Raw genomic sequence first — 16,739 nt, forward strand, 5'->3', positions numbered from 1 at the left:
TTATCCTCCACCTCGCTCCATTCCTACTCAATACTACTTAGGCCATCTCCTGTAGCTCCACATGTGAATGGCTGCTCTGCCCTATTCTCCCCCCAGTTAGCCAATTTCCCCTTAATCTCTTCTCTTCTCTTCTCTTTTCTTCTCTATCTCTATATCTCTATCTTCTCTATATCTCTACATCACTTCTTCTGCTCTTCTCTGCATTATTACTAAAACTCTCATCTTGTCCTATTCCGGTTTGCGTTGTTTTAAATCCCCATAGTGCTACTATTTTTCGCCATCGTACTGGCCATTCTCCTAAGCTGCAATTGCATCCAGTTTTTTCAAGATCGGTGAAATATTATAAAAGCTATTAATGTCATTCGCCAGGACGGCGACGCCCCTTCCATCACCCGCTGTCAATCACCGGCGGGGAGAATAAAGCTGAGGGAGCGATGTGTGGGTGGGGGCTGCTGTGTCCGTGGGCGGGGGCTGCTGTGTTTGCGGGCGGGGCTGCTGTGTTTGCGGGCGGGGGCTGCTGTGTCCGTGGGCGGGGGCTGCTGTGTTTGCGGGCGGGGGCTGCTGTGTTTGTGGGCGGGGGCTGCTGTGTTTGCGGGCGGGGGCTGCTGTGTTTGTGGGCGGGGGCTGCTGTGTTTGCGGGCGGGGGCTGCTGTGTTTCCGGGCGGGGGCTGCTGTGTTTGCGGGCGGGGGCTGCTGTGTTTGCGGGCGGGGGCTGCTGTGTTTGCGGGCGGGGCTGCTGTGTTTGCGGGCGGGGGCTGCTGTGTTTGCGGGCGGGGGTTGCTGTGTTTGTGGGCGGGGGCTGCTGTGTTTGCGGGCGGGGGCTGCTGTGTTCAGGGCGGGGGCTGCTGTGTGTGCGGGCGGGGGCTGCTGTATTGGCGTGCAGGGATGGCGACCAGCACGACGAGCCGAGTGCAGCCGGGGCTGGGAGCCACTGAGTGGGACAGGTGCCGGAATTCGGAGCCGGAGCCACTGAGCCCACAAACCCCCCTCCCCTCCCCCCACTACACCCCACAGCTCCCACAAACACACCCACTGCCCCCACACACCCCCTCCGCCACATACCCCTCTCCCCACCCCCCCCCCTCCCCCACACACACACCCTCACACACAACCCCGCCCCCAAACCCCTCCCCCACACACATCCCCATCCCCACACACCCCCTCCCCACCACCACCCCCATACACCCCCTCCCCCCCACACAATTCCTCCCCACTCCCCCTCCCCCACACCCCCTCATCCACCCCCCCCCCACCACCCACATTCCCCCCCCCCCATCACCCATATCCCCCCCCCCCCCCCCCATCACCCATATCCCCCCCCCCCCCATCACCCACATCCCCCTCCCCACATCTGCCCCTGCGCAGTTATGGACTTTTGGTGAGTGGTGGAATGTTGCATTGGTGAATGGGTTGCATTGGGGGACCAGGCCTCTCGTGTGACTGGGACCCAATGGATCCCACTTAGTCTAATATACTGTTAATATCTCTGAAATCTAATCTGTCGGAGCTATCTCTTTCAACCTTTCTGCCCTCCTTATTCCTTCTTCAGTATGCTCCTCAATTCCCTAAACTCCTCCAGTTGATCCCAGCTGTCTATACCATAAGGCATGGAAGCAGATTTAGGCCATTCACCTGTCGAGTCTACTCCGCATTCGAATCATGGCTGATCTATCCTTCCCTTTCAATCCCATTCTCCTACCTTTGCCCCTTAACCTTTGACATCCTTTCTAATCAAGAACCTATTAATCTCCACTTTAAAAATACCCAATGTTGTCCTCCACAGCCGTCTGTGGCAATGAATTCCAGATTCACCAACCTCTGGCAAAATAAATTCTTCCTTATCTCCATTCTAAAAGATCGTCTTTTTATTCTGCATCTGTGCTCTCTGGTTCTGGACTCCACCATTACTGGAAAAACCTTTTCACGTCCCAGCTCTGTGTTTCAAAGTTGTTCCTCAGGTTCCTATTAAATCTTTCCTCTCTCACCTTAAACCAATGACATCTGGTTCTTGATTCCCCTATCCTGGGTAAAAGACTGTGCATGCACACCATCTATTACCCTCATGATCTTATAATCCTCTTTAAGATCACGTCACCGCCCAAGGAATAAAGTCCTAGCCGGCCCAACCTCCCCTGATGACTCAAGCCCTTGAGACCTGGCAACATCATCGTAAACTTCTCTGCACTCCTTTTGTTGCTTCATAGTAAATGTACTCTAACAGAGTGACTTAATGCTCCAAGTGGGGCCTCAACAGTGTTTTGTGCAACATGTAATGTATATAAATGACTTGGATGTAAATGTCGATGGGTTCAGTAAGTTTGCAGACTTGATAAACAATTGTTGGCTTTCAGACTGTGATGAATATACGGTGTGATATTAATCAGCTATAGAAAAGGGCTGAGAAATGGCAGATGGAGTTGAATATTATCTTATTGTGTTTATCTGTCGTGGAATCTTTGGCATTATCCAACAGTTAGAGTTGGATAATGCCAAAGATTCCACGACAGATAAACACAATAAGATAATATTACTGAAATTTAAACTTAATCGAATTTTATCGGCAAGAGTAATAAGACTATTCCAAATTACAAAACAGGAACATTTTGAGTTTGGTGACAAACCACATAAGCTTTTAGCTCGCCAATTGAAAAATCAAGAAAAGGAAAATACTATAACCAAAATTAAATCAGAGAAAGGTGAATTACTAATACTACCTAAAGATATTAATAATAGATTTGCCCAATTTTACCAAAACTTATATACATCTAAAATTAAAATAGAAGATAGTAAAATAAAATTTTTTCTAGATAACTGTAATCTTCCAATACTGGACCTTTTGGAACAAGAGGAACTAGGAGCTCAAATTACAATCAAAGAAATAGGTTAAACAATAAAATCGCTGAAAAATGGTAAGACACCGGGACCAGATGGTTTTAATAGGCAAGGCAAGGCAAGGCAAGGCAACTTTATTTATATAGCACATTTCATACACGAGGCAGACTCAAAGTGCTTCACATAAAAACATGTCATACAATAAATGAAATAATAAAATGAAATAAAATAGAAGAACTAAAAGAAAAGAAAAGCAAAATTAAAAATGCATTATAAAAAGTGCAAAAGTGCAATGTAGTTAAGATTTAGCTGAAAGCTAAAGTAAACATAAAAGTTTTCAGTCTTGTTTTAAAAGTGGTCAAAGTTGAGGCAAGTCTTAAATCTTCAGGAAGTTTATTCCAGCTATTTGTTGCATAGTAACTAAATCCTGCTTTCCCATGTTTTGTATTTACTCTGGGAATCACTAGCAGATTGGTTTCAGAAGATCTTAGCGGTCTAGAAGGCTTATATAGTGGAAGCATGTCAGTGATATACTTTGGCCCTAAACCATGTAGTGATTTATAGGTGAGCAGCAGGATTTAAAAATCAATTCTCTGACATACAGGGAGCCAATGTAAGGATTTAAGAATTGGTGTAATATGCTCAAATTTTTTGGTCTTTGTTAGAACTCTAGCAACAGCGTTCTGAACAAGCTGTAGCTGCCTGACAGTTTTTTTTTGGAAGACCTGCAAGGAGACCGTTGCAATAATCTAGACTACTATTAATAAAGGCATGTACAAGTTTTTCTAAATCTTGAGCTGACATGAGTCCTCTTAATCTTGCTATGTTTTTGAGGTGATAGTAGGCCGATTTTGTTACTGATTTGATGTGACTGTCGAAATTTAAATCTGAATCCATAATGACCCCAAGATTTCTGGCTTTGTTTGAAGTTTTCAGGGACAGAGAGTGAAGGTGTTGGGTTACTTTAAGCCTTTCTTTTTTAGCACCAAAAACAATTATCTCCGTTTTGTCCTTATTTAGTTGGAGAAAATTTTGGCACATCCAGTCTTTGACTTGCTCAATGCACTGGCACAACAGATCTATGGGGCGATAGTCATTTGGTGATAGCGCTACATAGATTTGAGTGTCATCGGCATAGCAGTGGTGGTCAATATTATTATATCCCATGATTTGCCCTAGTGGGAGCATGTAGATGTTGAATAAAGAGGGCCCTAAGATCGAACCTTGCGGTACTCCACACGTCACGTTGGTTGGTTCTGATACAAAGTCGCCAATGGAAACAAAATAGTTCCTATCTTGTAAATATGACCTGAACCAACTTAAGACTGTGCCTGAGAGCCCCACCCGTTTTTCCAACCTGTCCAAAAGTATTGAGTGATCAACAGTGTCGAATGCAGCACTGAGATCTAATAGCATTAATATTGAAACTTTGCCAGAGTCTGTGTTAAGACGGATGTCGTTTACAACTTTAATAAGAGCGGTCTCGGTGCTATGAAGAGGTCGAAATCCTGACTGGAAGTTGTCGTAGCAGCCAGTTGAAGCCAGGAATTGATTAAGTTGCTGGAGGACAACTTTCTCAATGATTTTACTTATGAAAGATAGGTTTGAAATTGGTCTATAGTTGTTAATAATAGAGGCATCTAGGCTCCGCTTTTTTAAAAGAGGTTTAATAACTGCAGTTTTCAAGGCTTTTGGGAAATTGCCTGATTGAAGAGAGCTGTTAACTATTTGCAGTATGTCTATTGCTAGGCAGTCAAAAACATTCTTAAAGAAGTTGGTAGGTAAAGCATCAAGGCAGCAGGTGGATGGCCTTAGTTGTGTCACCGTTTCCACAAGAGTTTTAGAGTCTATGACATTAAAGCATGTCATCATTGCCACGTTACCTTTGCCTAAACAGGGTGGTGATCCAACATTTTTGTTTGAAGCGGTGATATTGATGGCACGTCTGATGCCTTCAATTTTATCTGTATAGAATAATGCAAACTCATTGCATTTCTGCGTGGAATGGAGTTCAGGTGGTAATTGTGTTGGGGGGTTGGTCAGTCTGTCAACAGTTGCAAATAGGGTTTTTGCCTTAATAGTGTTGTTGTTAATGATATTGGAGAAAAATGTTTCTCTAGTACTTTTTAAGTCTAAATTGTAGGCACGGAGGCTCTCTTTATAGATGTCATGGTGAATATGAAGTTTTGTTTTCCGCCAGATGCGCTCAGCTTTCCGGCATTCTCTTTTCTGGGCTGTTACAAAAGCAGCTTTTCTCCAGGGTGCCTTTTGCTTACCAGAAATCGTTTTAACCGTAACAGGTGCAATGACATCTATAACTTTCACAATTTTGGAGTTAAAGTTATCTACAAGATCATCAGCAGAACATGGGTTTAGAGGTGGTAAGAGGGAGATGGCATTTTTAAAGAGTACATTAGAATGTTCATATATATACCGTTTTTTGACAGTATTTGAATAATAATGAATTTTATAAAAAATTTCAGGAGATAACAACCCCTTATTTATTTAATTTATACTCCCATGCTTTTAAAGAAAACAAACTACCTGAAACACTAACAGAATCAACTATTACGCTTATTCCAAAAAAAGATAAAGATTTAGAAGATCCGGGCTCGTACAGAGCTATATCACTTTTAAATACAGATCAGAAAATTTTAGCAAAGACTTTAGCAAGAAGATTAAGCAAATATATTAGTAAATTGATAAACCCTGATCAAACGGGGTTTATACCTTAAAAGATACTCATTTAATAATCTGAGACACCTGTTTAATATAATGTACTCGCATAAAGTAGAGGAAGAAGATATATCAATTATTTCTTTGGATGCAGAGAAAGCATTTGATCAGGTAGAGTAGCAATACTTATATAAAGTACTACAAAAATTTAATATGGGAGAGAATTTTATAACATGGGTAAAATTATTATATGATAAACCGATGGCAAGAATTTTAACTAATAACATGTTATCTCAAAAATTTCAACTATCAAGGGGTAATAGGCAGGGATGTGCACTATCACCCCTGCTATTTGCCCTTATGATAGAACCCCTGGCTGAAAGTATAAGAATTCATCCGAATATTCAGGGCTATAATACCAGGGACTCAAAGAATAAAATCTCATTATATGCAGACGATATACTTTTATATATTACAAAGTCACAAACGAGCATACCAAATTTATTAAACTTAATAGAGGAATTTGGGTCTTTTTCTGGATATAGAATAAACTGGAATAAAAGTGAAATCATGACATTAAAACCTCAAGAACCTACACACTTACTGAAATTCCCCTTTAAAATCGCAACAGAAAAATTTAAATATTTGGGTATTCAGATTACTAGAAAATATAAAGCATTATTCAACGCTAATTTCATACCTTTATTAAATAAACTTAATACGTTGATTAAATTTTGGAAAACACTTCCCTTATCATTATTAGGTAGAATAAATGCAATAAAAATGATCTTCCTACCACAATTACTATACTTATTTCAATCTATACCGGTATATATACCAAAATATATATATTTTTTAAATTACTCTAATATTACTAATTATATTTGGGACTATAGATCACATAGAATCACAAAAAAACACGTATGTAAACCAAAAGAGGTCGGGGGACTTTCACTTCCGAATTTTATGTATTATTATTGGGCAGTGCATATTAAGAATATGATTTATTGGTTGGATAGTTCTACCCAACAGACAGAATGGATAAAAATGGAGAAGGAGGATTGCCATCCTTGTAATATAGGAACGATCCTCTTCTCCCCAAAAAAACTGAATAACACAATATATAAGAAGAACCCAATTATATATGGTACAATAAGAATTTGGAAACAAATAAAATTATCTTTAAAATTAAGAAATCTATCACTGTTAATGCCAATAGCGAATAACCCTTTATTTAAATCATCTCTTATTGATAAGACATATAACCAATGGGAAAGTCTCGGAATTAGAAGGATCGGGGATATGTACGAAATGGGAAACCTACTATCATTCCAACAACTACAATTAAAATTGAAATTGAAAAACAACCAATATTTTAAATATCTTCAGATTTGCGATTTCGTGAAAAAATATATACAAGGATATCAAAAAGTAACTCCTGACTTATTGGAAGAAGCAATGAATATTGAAGCTGACTCACAAAAATTAATATCATATTTATATAATAGTATTCTAAATATAGACCTACCATCGACAGAGGTACTTAGAGAAGAGTGGGAACGGGAACTAATGATAAAAATTACGAAGGTTAAATGGGAAAAATACCTGATATATATTCACAAATGTCCAATTAATGTAAGACATAATCTAATTCAATTTAAAATTGCACATAGATTATATTATTCAAAAACAAGATTGAACAAATTTTATCCTAATATATCTGCCACTTGTGATAAATGTCCAGCCCAAAAGGCAACTATAACACACTCCTTAGTTTCCTGCATAAAACTTTATAGATTTTGGAATGATGTTTTTGAAATACTTACAAAATTATTCAAGACAAGAATGGAACCTAATACTGAAACGATTATATTTGGTGTAATGGAAGATGGGAATAAATTGAACACATCTCAAAATCTATTCCTTAACTATGGTTTAATAATAGCAAAAAAATTAATTCTTAAATTTTGGAAGGGCACATCAATACCAACGCTTAAAATGTGGATTGCAAGTATGTTGGACACCGCTCATCTTGAGGAAATGCGATTCCTCCTAATGGATAAATCAGACCAATTCATAACGAGTTGGTCTCCATTCGTCGTTTTTTTGGAATCATATGGTGCAACACAATTGTAAAAGAACTGTTTCAGGACTGGAAGAGGGTTGGTCAAGATTATAAATAATGATATCCTTTTCTTTTTTATTTTATTTTCTTCTCTCTATTTTCTCTCTCAACTTTCTTCATTTACTCATTTTCTTTTTTCACACACTATATATTTCACATCTTTCTATCCTTTACTATCTAACTTCTTTTTCTTATTCTAATCTTTTTTCAATGTAACAAAAAAAAAAAAGAAGTTGTACATAAAATGTATTATGAAAATATATATTAGGCACTTTGGTGCCATATGACTGTACTTACTTCTAATAAAATAAAATATTTAAAAAAAAAGAAAAGGGCTGAGAAATGGCAGATGGAGTTGAATCTGAACAACTGTGAGGTGTTGCACTTTGAGAGGTTGATTGTAAGGGGAAAATATACAATTAAGGCTTGACTCTTAACAACATTCATGTACAGGGATCTTGGGGTGCATTGGTCACATCAGGGACACAACCGTACTTAAGTACAAGAGCCCAGGATGCACCGAGGCAGTACACAAGATTTCCCAAGATTACGGTGCCATTTTGTATGTCCAAATGTTGGAGTCTCAACTCATTATAAAGGCCAGTGACCTGGTGGTGGCTCTGGTTTGGAGTTGCAGGTGTCAGCCTGGTTAGTCAATGTTGTTGACGTCCTCCACTGCTGCTCAGCTCCATGGTGCTGCAGGAAGCGTCCGATCCACATGGTCGTCCACCTGGAGATGTGCATGATCTAATGGAGCCCCAGGCTGCCACAGGGCCTCCAGCGCCCACTCCATTGACATCTGGATCTGAACACATCAACCTGTGAACGTTGTGTCTCCTTGCCTCATGCAGCCAACACTCGGCCTTTGTACCCCGGAGTGTCACCCACAGCTGGTCTTGTAACTCCTGGAGCCCCTCCAAGGGTGCATGGCCTTAACTCCTTGAAAGCAGCAATGTGTGGATAGTGGGAAAGAAGGCATATTGTATGCTGGTTTTAATAGATCAAGGTATTGAGTATAAGAGTCGGGATGCAGCTTTATAGGACTTTGGTCAGGCCGCATTTGAAGTACAGTGTGCAATTCTAGTCACCCCATTACAGGATGGATGTAAATTTGGAGAGGGTGCAGAGGATGTTTGACAGAGTGCTGCCTGGATTAGTAAGTGCAAACACTCCTTAACTTGTGCAATAGGGGAGACAGGTATTAGACGTCCAACAATGCTGAACCTGGCATGTTCAGGCAATATCGTTGCACCTGGTAATACCTGTTTCCAACCTCCCGTGTCATATTTGTTTGTGAGATATCATCTGTTTGTTACATTTTAGATCGGTTGGATCCCACCCCATAGGAAAATGCACCAAGAGGCTTTGGATAGACACATTGATATGCAGGGAATGGAGGGAAATGGATTACATTCAGGCAGACAGAGGAGATTAGTTTACATTGGCAATATGTTTGGCATCTAGCCTGTCCAACCCCTTAAGAATTTTGTAAGTTTCTATAAGGCCCCCCCTCAATCTTCTAAATTCTAGCGAGTACAAGCCAAGTCTATCCAGTCTTTCTTCATATGAAAGTCCTGACATCCCAGGAATCAATCTGGTGAACCTTATGTGGGACCTTGTCGAAAGCCTTCTGAAAGTGCAGATATAACACATTCACGGGTTCTCCCTTATCCACTCTACTAGTTACATCCTCAAAATATTCTATACGATTCGTCAGACATGATTTACCTTTCATAAATACATGCTGACTATGTCCAATGATTTCACCACTTTCCAAATATGCTGCTATCCCATTTTTAATAACTGACTCTAGCAGTTTCCCCACTACCGATGTTAGACTAACTGGTCTGTAATTCCCCGTTTTCTCTCTCCCTCCCTTTTTAAAAAGTGGGGTTACATTACCTATCCTCCAATGCTCAGGAACTACTCCAGAATCTAAAGAGTTTTGAAAAATAATCACTAATGTGTCCACTTTTCTGGGGCTACTTCCTAAAGTACTCTGGGATGCGCCTATCTGGCCCTGGGGATTTATCGGCCTTTAATCCATTCAATTTACCTAACACCACTTCCTGGCTAACCTGGATTTCACTCAGTTCCTCCATCTCATTTGACCACCGGTCCCCTGCTATTTCCGGCAGATTAATTAAGTCTTCCTTAGTGAAGACAGAACCAAAGTAGTTATTCAATTGGTCTGCCATGTCCTTGTTCCCCATGATCAATTCACCCGTTTCTGACTGCAAGGGACCTACATTTGTTTTAACTAATCTTTTTCTCTTCACATATCTATGAAAATGTTGCAGTCCGTTTTTATGTTCCCTGCCAGTTTTCTTTCATAATCCATTTTCCCTTTCCTAATTAAGCCCTTTGTCCTCCTCTGCTGGACTGAATTTCTCCCAGTCCTCTGGTAGGCTGCTTTTTCTGGCTAATTTTTTATGCTTCATCTTTTGTTTTAATACTATCCCTGCTTTGCCTTGTTATCCATGGATGCACTACCTTCCCTGATTTATCCTTTTGCCAAACTGGGATGAACAATTGTTGTAGTTCATCCATGCAGCCTTTAAATGCCTTCCATTGCATATCCACCGTCAACCCTTTAAGAATCAATTGCCAGTCTATCTTGGCCAATTCATGTCTCATACACTCAAAGTTACCTTTCTTTAAGTTCAGAACCCTTGTCTCTGAATTAATTATGTCACTCGCCATCCTAATGAAGAACTCAACCATATTATAGTCACTTTTGCCCAAGGGGCCACGCACAACAAGACTGCTAACTAACCCTTCCTCATTACTCAATACCCAGTCTAGAATAGCCTGCTCTCTCGTTGGTTCCTCTCCATGTTGGTTTAGAAAACTATCCCGCATACATTCCAAGAAATCCTCTTCCTCAGCACCCCTGCCAATTTGATTCACCCAATCTATATGTAGATTGAAGTCACCCATTATAACTGTTTTACCTTTGTTGCACACATTTCTAATTTCCTGTTTGATGCCATCCCCAACTCCACTACTACTGTTGGGTGGCCTGTACATAACTCCCACTAGCGTTTTCTGCCCTTAGTGTTTTGCAGCTCTACCCATATTGATTCCACATCCTCCAAGCTAATGTCCTTCCTTTCTATTGTGTTAATCACCTCTCTAACCAGCAACGCTACCCCACCTCCTTTTCCTTTCTGTCTATCCCTCCTGAATATTGAATATCCCTGGATGTTTAGCTCCCAGCCTTGGTCACCCTGGAGTCATGTCTCCGTGATCCCAACTATATCTTAGTCATTAATAGCTATCTGCACATTGAACTCATCCACCTTATTACGAATGCTCCTTGCATTGAGACACAAAGCCTTCAGGCTTGTTTTTACAACACTCTTACCCCTTTGTTGAAAAATGGCACTTTTTGTTTTTTGCCCTGGATTTGTCTGCCTGCCGTTTTACTTTTCACCTTGCTACCTATTGCTTCTACCCTCATTTTACACCCCTCTGTCTCTCTGCTCACACATTTAAGAAACCCACCGCCTCTTATCCTCTGTTTATTATCTTTTCTTCTTTCCCCCCTACATGTTGGGTCTGAGTGTTTCCCTTCTCTGCCTCCTGCCTCACACACTGTCTACTAGCTTTCTCTATTTGAGTCCCTCTCCCCAGTAGTCTTTGCAAATCTCCCCGCCAGGATATTGGTCCCCCTCAGGTTCAAGTGCAACCCATCCTTTTTGTACAGGTCACACCTTCCACAAAAGAGGTTCCAATGATCCTGAAACTTGAATCCCTGCCCACTGCACCAGTCCCTCAGCCATGCATTTATCCTCCACCTCGCTCCATTCCTACTCAATACTACTTTGGCCATCTCCTGTAGCTCCACATGTGAATGGCTGCTCTGCCCTATTCTCCCCCCAGTTAGCCAATTTCCCCTTAATCTCTTCTCTTCTCTTTTCTTCTCTATCTCTATATCTCTATCTTCTCTATATCTCTACATCATTTCTTCTGCTCTTCTCTGCATTATTACTAAAACTCTCATCTTGTCCTATTCCGGTTTGCGTTGTTTTAAATCTGCGCAAAAACGATCCCCATAGCGCTACGATTTTTCGCCATCGTACTGGCCATTCTCCTATGCTGCAATTGCATCCAGTTTTTTCAAGATCGGTGAAATATTATAAAAGTTATTAATGTTATTCGCCAGGACAGCGACGCCCCTTCTGTCACCCGCTGTCAATCACCGGCGGGGAGAATAAAGCTGAAGGAGCGATGTGCGGGCGGGGGCTGCTGTGTTTGGGGGCGGGGGCTGCTGTGTTTGTGGGCGGGGGCTGCTGTGTGTGTGGGTGGGGGCTGCTGTGTTTGCGGGCGGGGGCTGCTGTGTTCAGGGCGGGGGCTGCTGTGTTTGCGGGCGGGGGCTGCTGTGTCCGCGGGCGGGGGCTGCTGTGTGTGCGGGCGGGGGCTGCTGTGTCCGCGGGCGGGGGCTGCTGTGTCCGCGGGCGGGGGCTGCTGTGTTTGCGGGCGGGGGCTGCTGTGTTTGCGGGCGGGGGTTGCTGTGTTTGTGGGCGGGGGTTGCTGTGTTTGCGGGCGGGGGCTGCTGTGTGTGCGGGCGGGGGCTGCTGTGTGTGCGGGCGGGGGCTGCTGTGTTTGCGGGCGGGGGCTGCTGTGTCCGTGGGCGGGGGCTGCTGTGTTTGCGGGCGGGGGCTGCTGTGTCCGCGGGCGGGGGCTGCTGTGTTTGCGGGCGGGGGCTGCTGTGTTTGCGGGCGGGGGTTGCTGTGTTTGGTGGGCGGGGGGTTGCTGTGTTTGCGGGCGGGGGCTGCTGTGTGTGCGGGCGGGGGCTGCTGTGTGTGCGGGGCGGGGGCTGCTGTGTGTTGCGGGCGGGGGGCTGCTGTGGTCCGTGGGCGGGGGCTGCTGTGTTTGCGGGCGGGGGCTGCTGTGTCCGCGGGCGGGGGCTGCTGTGTTTGCGGGCGGGGGCTGCTGTGTTTGCGGGCGGGGGCTGCTGTGTTTGTGGGTGGGGGCTGCTGGTGTCCGTGGGCGGGGGCTGCTGTGTTTACGGGCGGGGGCTGCTGTGTCCGTGGGCGGGGGCTGCTGTGTTTGCGGGCGGGGGCTGCTGTGTCCGCGGGCGGGGGCTGCTGTGTTTGCGGGCGGGGGCTGCTGTGTTTGCGGGCGGGGGCTGCTGTGTTCAGGGGCGGGGGCTGCTGTGTTTGTGGGCGAGGGTTGCTGTGTGTGCGGGCGGGGGCTGCTGTGTGTGCGGGCGGGGGCTGCTGTGTTTGTGGGCGAGGGTTGCTGTGTGTGCGGGCGGGGGCTGCTGTGTTTGTGGGCGAGGGTTGCTGTGTTCAGGGCGGGGGCTGCTGTGTTTGTGGGCGGGGGCTGCTGTGTTTGCGGGCGGGGGTGGCGACCATCACGACGAGCCGAGTGCAGCCGGGAGCCACTGAGTGGGACAGGTGCCGGAATTCGGAGCCGGAGCCACTGAGCCCACAAACCCCCCTCCCCTCCCCCCACTACACCCCACAGCTCCCACAAACACACCCACTGCCCCCACACACCCCCTCCGCCATATACCCCTCTCCCCACACCCCTCCCTCCCCCAAACACATCCCCAACACCACACACCCCCCTCCCCTCACAACCCCCTGCCCCCCCACATCCACCCTCCCCCATACACCCCCTCCCCACCACCCCCTCATCCCCCACACAATTCCTCCCCACTCCCCCTCCCCCACACCCCCTCATCCATCACATCTGCCCCAGCGCAGTTAGGGGCTTTTGGTGAGTGTTGGAATATTGCGTTGGTGAATGGGTTGCATTGGGGGACCAGGCCTCTCGTGTGACTGGGACCCAATGGATCCCACTTAGTCTAATATACTGTTAATATCTCTGAAATCTAATCTGTCGGAGCTATCTCTTTCACCCTTTCTGCCCTCCTTATTCCTTCTTCAGTATGTTCCTCAATTCCCTAAACTCCTCCAGTTGATCCCAGCTGTCTATACCATAAGGCATGGAAGCAGATTTAGGCCATTCACCTGTCGAGTCTACTCCGCATTCCAATCATGGCTGATCTATCCTTCCCTTTCAATCCCATTCTCCTACCTTTGCCCCTTAACCTTTGACATCCTTTCTAATCAAGAACCTATTAATCTCCACTTTAAAAATACCCAATGTTGTCCTCCACAGCCGTCTGTGGCAATGAATTCCAGATTCACCAACCTCTGGCTAAATAAATTCTTTCTTATCTCCATTCTAAAAGTTCGTCTTTTTATTCTGCATCTGTGCTCTCTGGTTCTGGACTCCACCATTACTGGAAAAACCTTTTCACGTCCCATCTCTGTGTTTCAAAGTTGTTCCTCAGGTTCCTACTAAATCTATCCTCTCTCACCTTAAACCAATGACATCTGGTTCTTGATTCCCCTATCCTGGGTAAAAGACTGTGCATTCACACCATCTATTCCCCTCATGATCTTATAATCCTCTTTAAGATCACGTCACCGCCCAAGGAATAAAGTCCTAGCCGGCCCAACCTCGCCTGATGACTCAAGCTCTTGAGACCTGGCAACATCATCGTAAATCTTCTCTGCACTCCTTTTGTTGCTTCATAGTAAATGTACTCTAACAGAGTGACTTAATGCTCCAAGTGGGGCCTCAACAGTGTTTTGTGCAACATGTAATGTATATAAATGACTTGGATGTAAATGTAGATGGGTTCAGTAAGTTTGCAGACTTGATAAACAATTGTTGGCTTTCAGACTGTGATGAATATACGGTGTGATATTAATCAGCTATAGAAAAGGGCTGAGAAATGGCAGATGGAGTTTAATCTGAACAACTGTGAGGTGTTGCACTTTGAGAGGTTGATTGTAAGGGGAAAATATACAATTAAGGCTTGACACTTAACAACATTCATGTACAGGGATCTTGGGGTGCATTGGTCACATCAGGGACACAACCGTACTTAAGTACAAGAGCCCAGGATGCACTGAGGCAGTACGCAAGATTTGCCAAGATTACGGTGCCATTTTGTATGTCCAAATGTTGGAGTCTCAGCTCATTATAAAGGCCAGTGACCTGGCGGTGGCTCTGGTTTGGAGTTGCAGGTGTCAGCCTGGTTAGTCAATGTTGTCGACGTCCTCCACTGCTGCTCAGCTCCATGGTGCTGCAGGAAGTGTCCGATCCACATGGTCGTCCACCTGGAGATGTGCATGATCTAATGGAGCCCCAGGCTGCCACAGGGCCTCCAGCGCCCACTCCATTGACATCTGGATCTGAACACATCAACCTGTGAACATTGTGTCTCCTTGCCTCATGCAGCCAACACTCGGCATTTGTACCCCGGAGTGTCACCCACAGCTGGTCTTGTAAATCCTGGAGCCCCTCCAAGGGTGCATGGCCTTAACTCCTTGAAAGCAGCAATGTGTGGATAGTGGGAAAGAAGGCATATTGTATGCTGGTTTTAATAGATCAGGGCATTGAGTATAAGAGTCGGTATGCAGCTTTATAGGATTTTGGTCAGGCCGCATTTGGAGTACAGTGTGCAATTCTAGTCACCCCATTACAGGATGGATGTAAATTTGGAGAGGGTGCAGAGGGTGTTTGACAGAGTGCTGCCTGGATCAGTAAGTGCAAACACTCCTTAACTTGTGCAATAGGGGAGACAGGTATTAGACATCCAACAATGCTGAACCTGGCATGTTCAGGCAATATCGTTGCACCTGGTAATACCTGTTTCCAACCTCCCGTGTCATATTTGTTTGTGAGATATCATCTGTTTGTTACATTTTAGATCGGTTGGATCCCACCCCATAGGAAGATGCACCAAGAGGCTTTGGATAGACACATTGATATGGAGGGAATGGAGGGAAATGGATTACATTCAGGCAGACAGAGGAGATTAGTTTACATTGGCAATATGTTTGGCACGGACGTTGTGGGCCGAAGGGCCTGTTCCTTCATTACTGTTCTATGTTCATTGTTTGCACACAGCTTTCACACAGAGGAAGAAACACACGTGTGTGCACACGCAGAGACAAAGAATACACAAGCATAAACAAAGATGGCGCCTACCTGCAGCGACATTTTGCGAACGGCACAAAGACCAACAGTAAGATACAGCATTTATGAACTCACCTGCATCAGGAAATCCACTGGAATCAACGCCGTAAGTAGCGAGCTGCTAATGAATTTAAATGCATTAGTGCTACTAAGAACTCCCGCTGGTAGCGCCGGTATGGGAATCCCTGGGTAGAGGGGATTCCCCAACCTCGCGGAGGCACGCAGGTACATAGAAACATAGAAACATAGAAAATAGGTGCAGGAGTAGGCCATTCGGCCCTTCGAGCCTGCACCGCCATTCAATATGATTATGGCTGATCATCCAACTCAGTATCCTGTACCTGCCTTCTCTCCATACCCCCTGATGCCTTTAGCCACAAGGGCCACATCTAACTCCCTCTTAAATATAGCCAATGAACTGGCCTCAACTACCTTCTGTGGCAGAGAGTTCCCGAGATTCACTGGGAAAATGTGTGAAAAAAGTTTTTCTCATCTCGGTCCTAAAGGATTTCCCCTTTATCCTTAAACTGTGACCTCCTTGTCCTGGACTTCCCCAACATCGGGAACAATCTTCCTGCATCTAGCCTGTCCAACCCCTTAAGAATTTTGTAAGTTTCTATAAGGTCCCCCCTCAATCTTCTAAATTCTAGCGAGTACAAGCCAAGTCTATCCAGTCTTTCTTCATATGAAAGTCCTAACACCCCAGGAATCAGTCTGGTGAACCTTCTCTGTACTGCCTCTATGAAAAGAATGTCTTTCCTCAGATTAGGAGACCAAAACTGTACGCAATACTCCAGGTGTGGTCTCACCAAGACCCTGTACAACTGCAGTAGAACCTCCCTGCTCCTATACTCAAATCCTTTTGCTATGAATGCTAACATACCATTTGTTTTCTTCACTGCCTGCTGCACCTGCATGCCTACTTTCAATGACTGGTGTACCATGACACCCAGGTCTCGTTGCATCTCCCCTTTTCCTAATCGGCCACCATTTAATTGTAGGGGGCGCTGCTCTGGCAGCAGCCATGTCAGCAGCGCGTCAGTTTTTTCAACTTTTTATTTTTATTTTTTAATATGTTTTAAAGTATGTGTTTAATGTT

General features: G+C 44.5%; 1 long non-coding RNA gene across 1 annotated transcript in view; it reads left to right on the forward strand.

The window, feature by feature from the left end:
- Nucleotides 1-15,767, forward strand: part of LOC116967603 — an 89,309-nt gene extending 73,542 nt beyond the window's left edge. Inside the window, exon 6 of the long non-coding RNA XR_004410266.1 lies at nucleotides 15,572-15,767. This is a non-coding gene — a long non-coding RNA (uncharacterized LOC116967603). The remainder of the gene's footprint in view (nucleotides 1-15,571) is intronic.
- Nucleotides 15,768-16,739: the final 972 nt, after the last annotated feature.

The sequence above is a fragment of the Amblyraja radiata genome, chromosome 40 (assembly GCF_010909765.2).
Source record: "Amblyraja radiata isolate CabotCenter1 chromosome 40, sAmbRad1.1.pri, whole genome shotgun sequence".
Classification (NCBI taxonomy): domain Eukaryota; kingdom Metazoa; phylum Chordata; class Chondrichthyes; order Rajiformes; family Rajidae; genus Amblyraja; species Amblyraja radiata.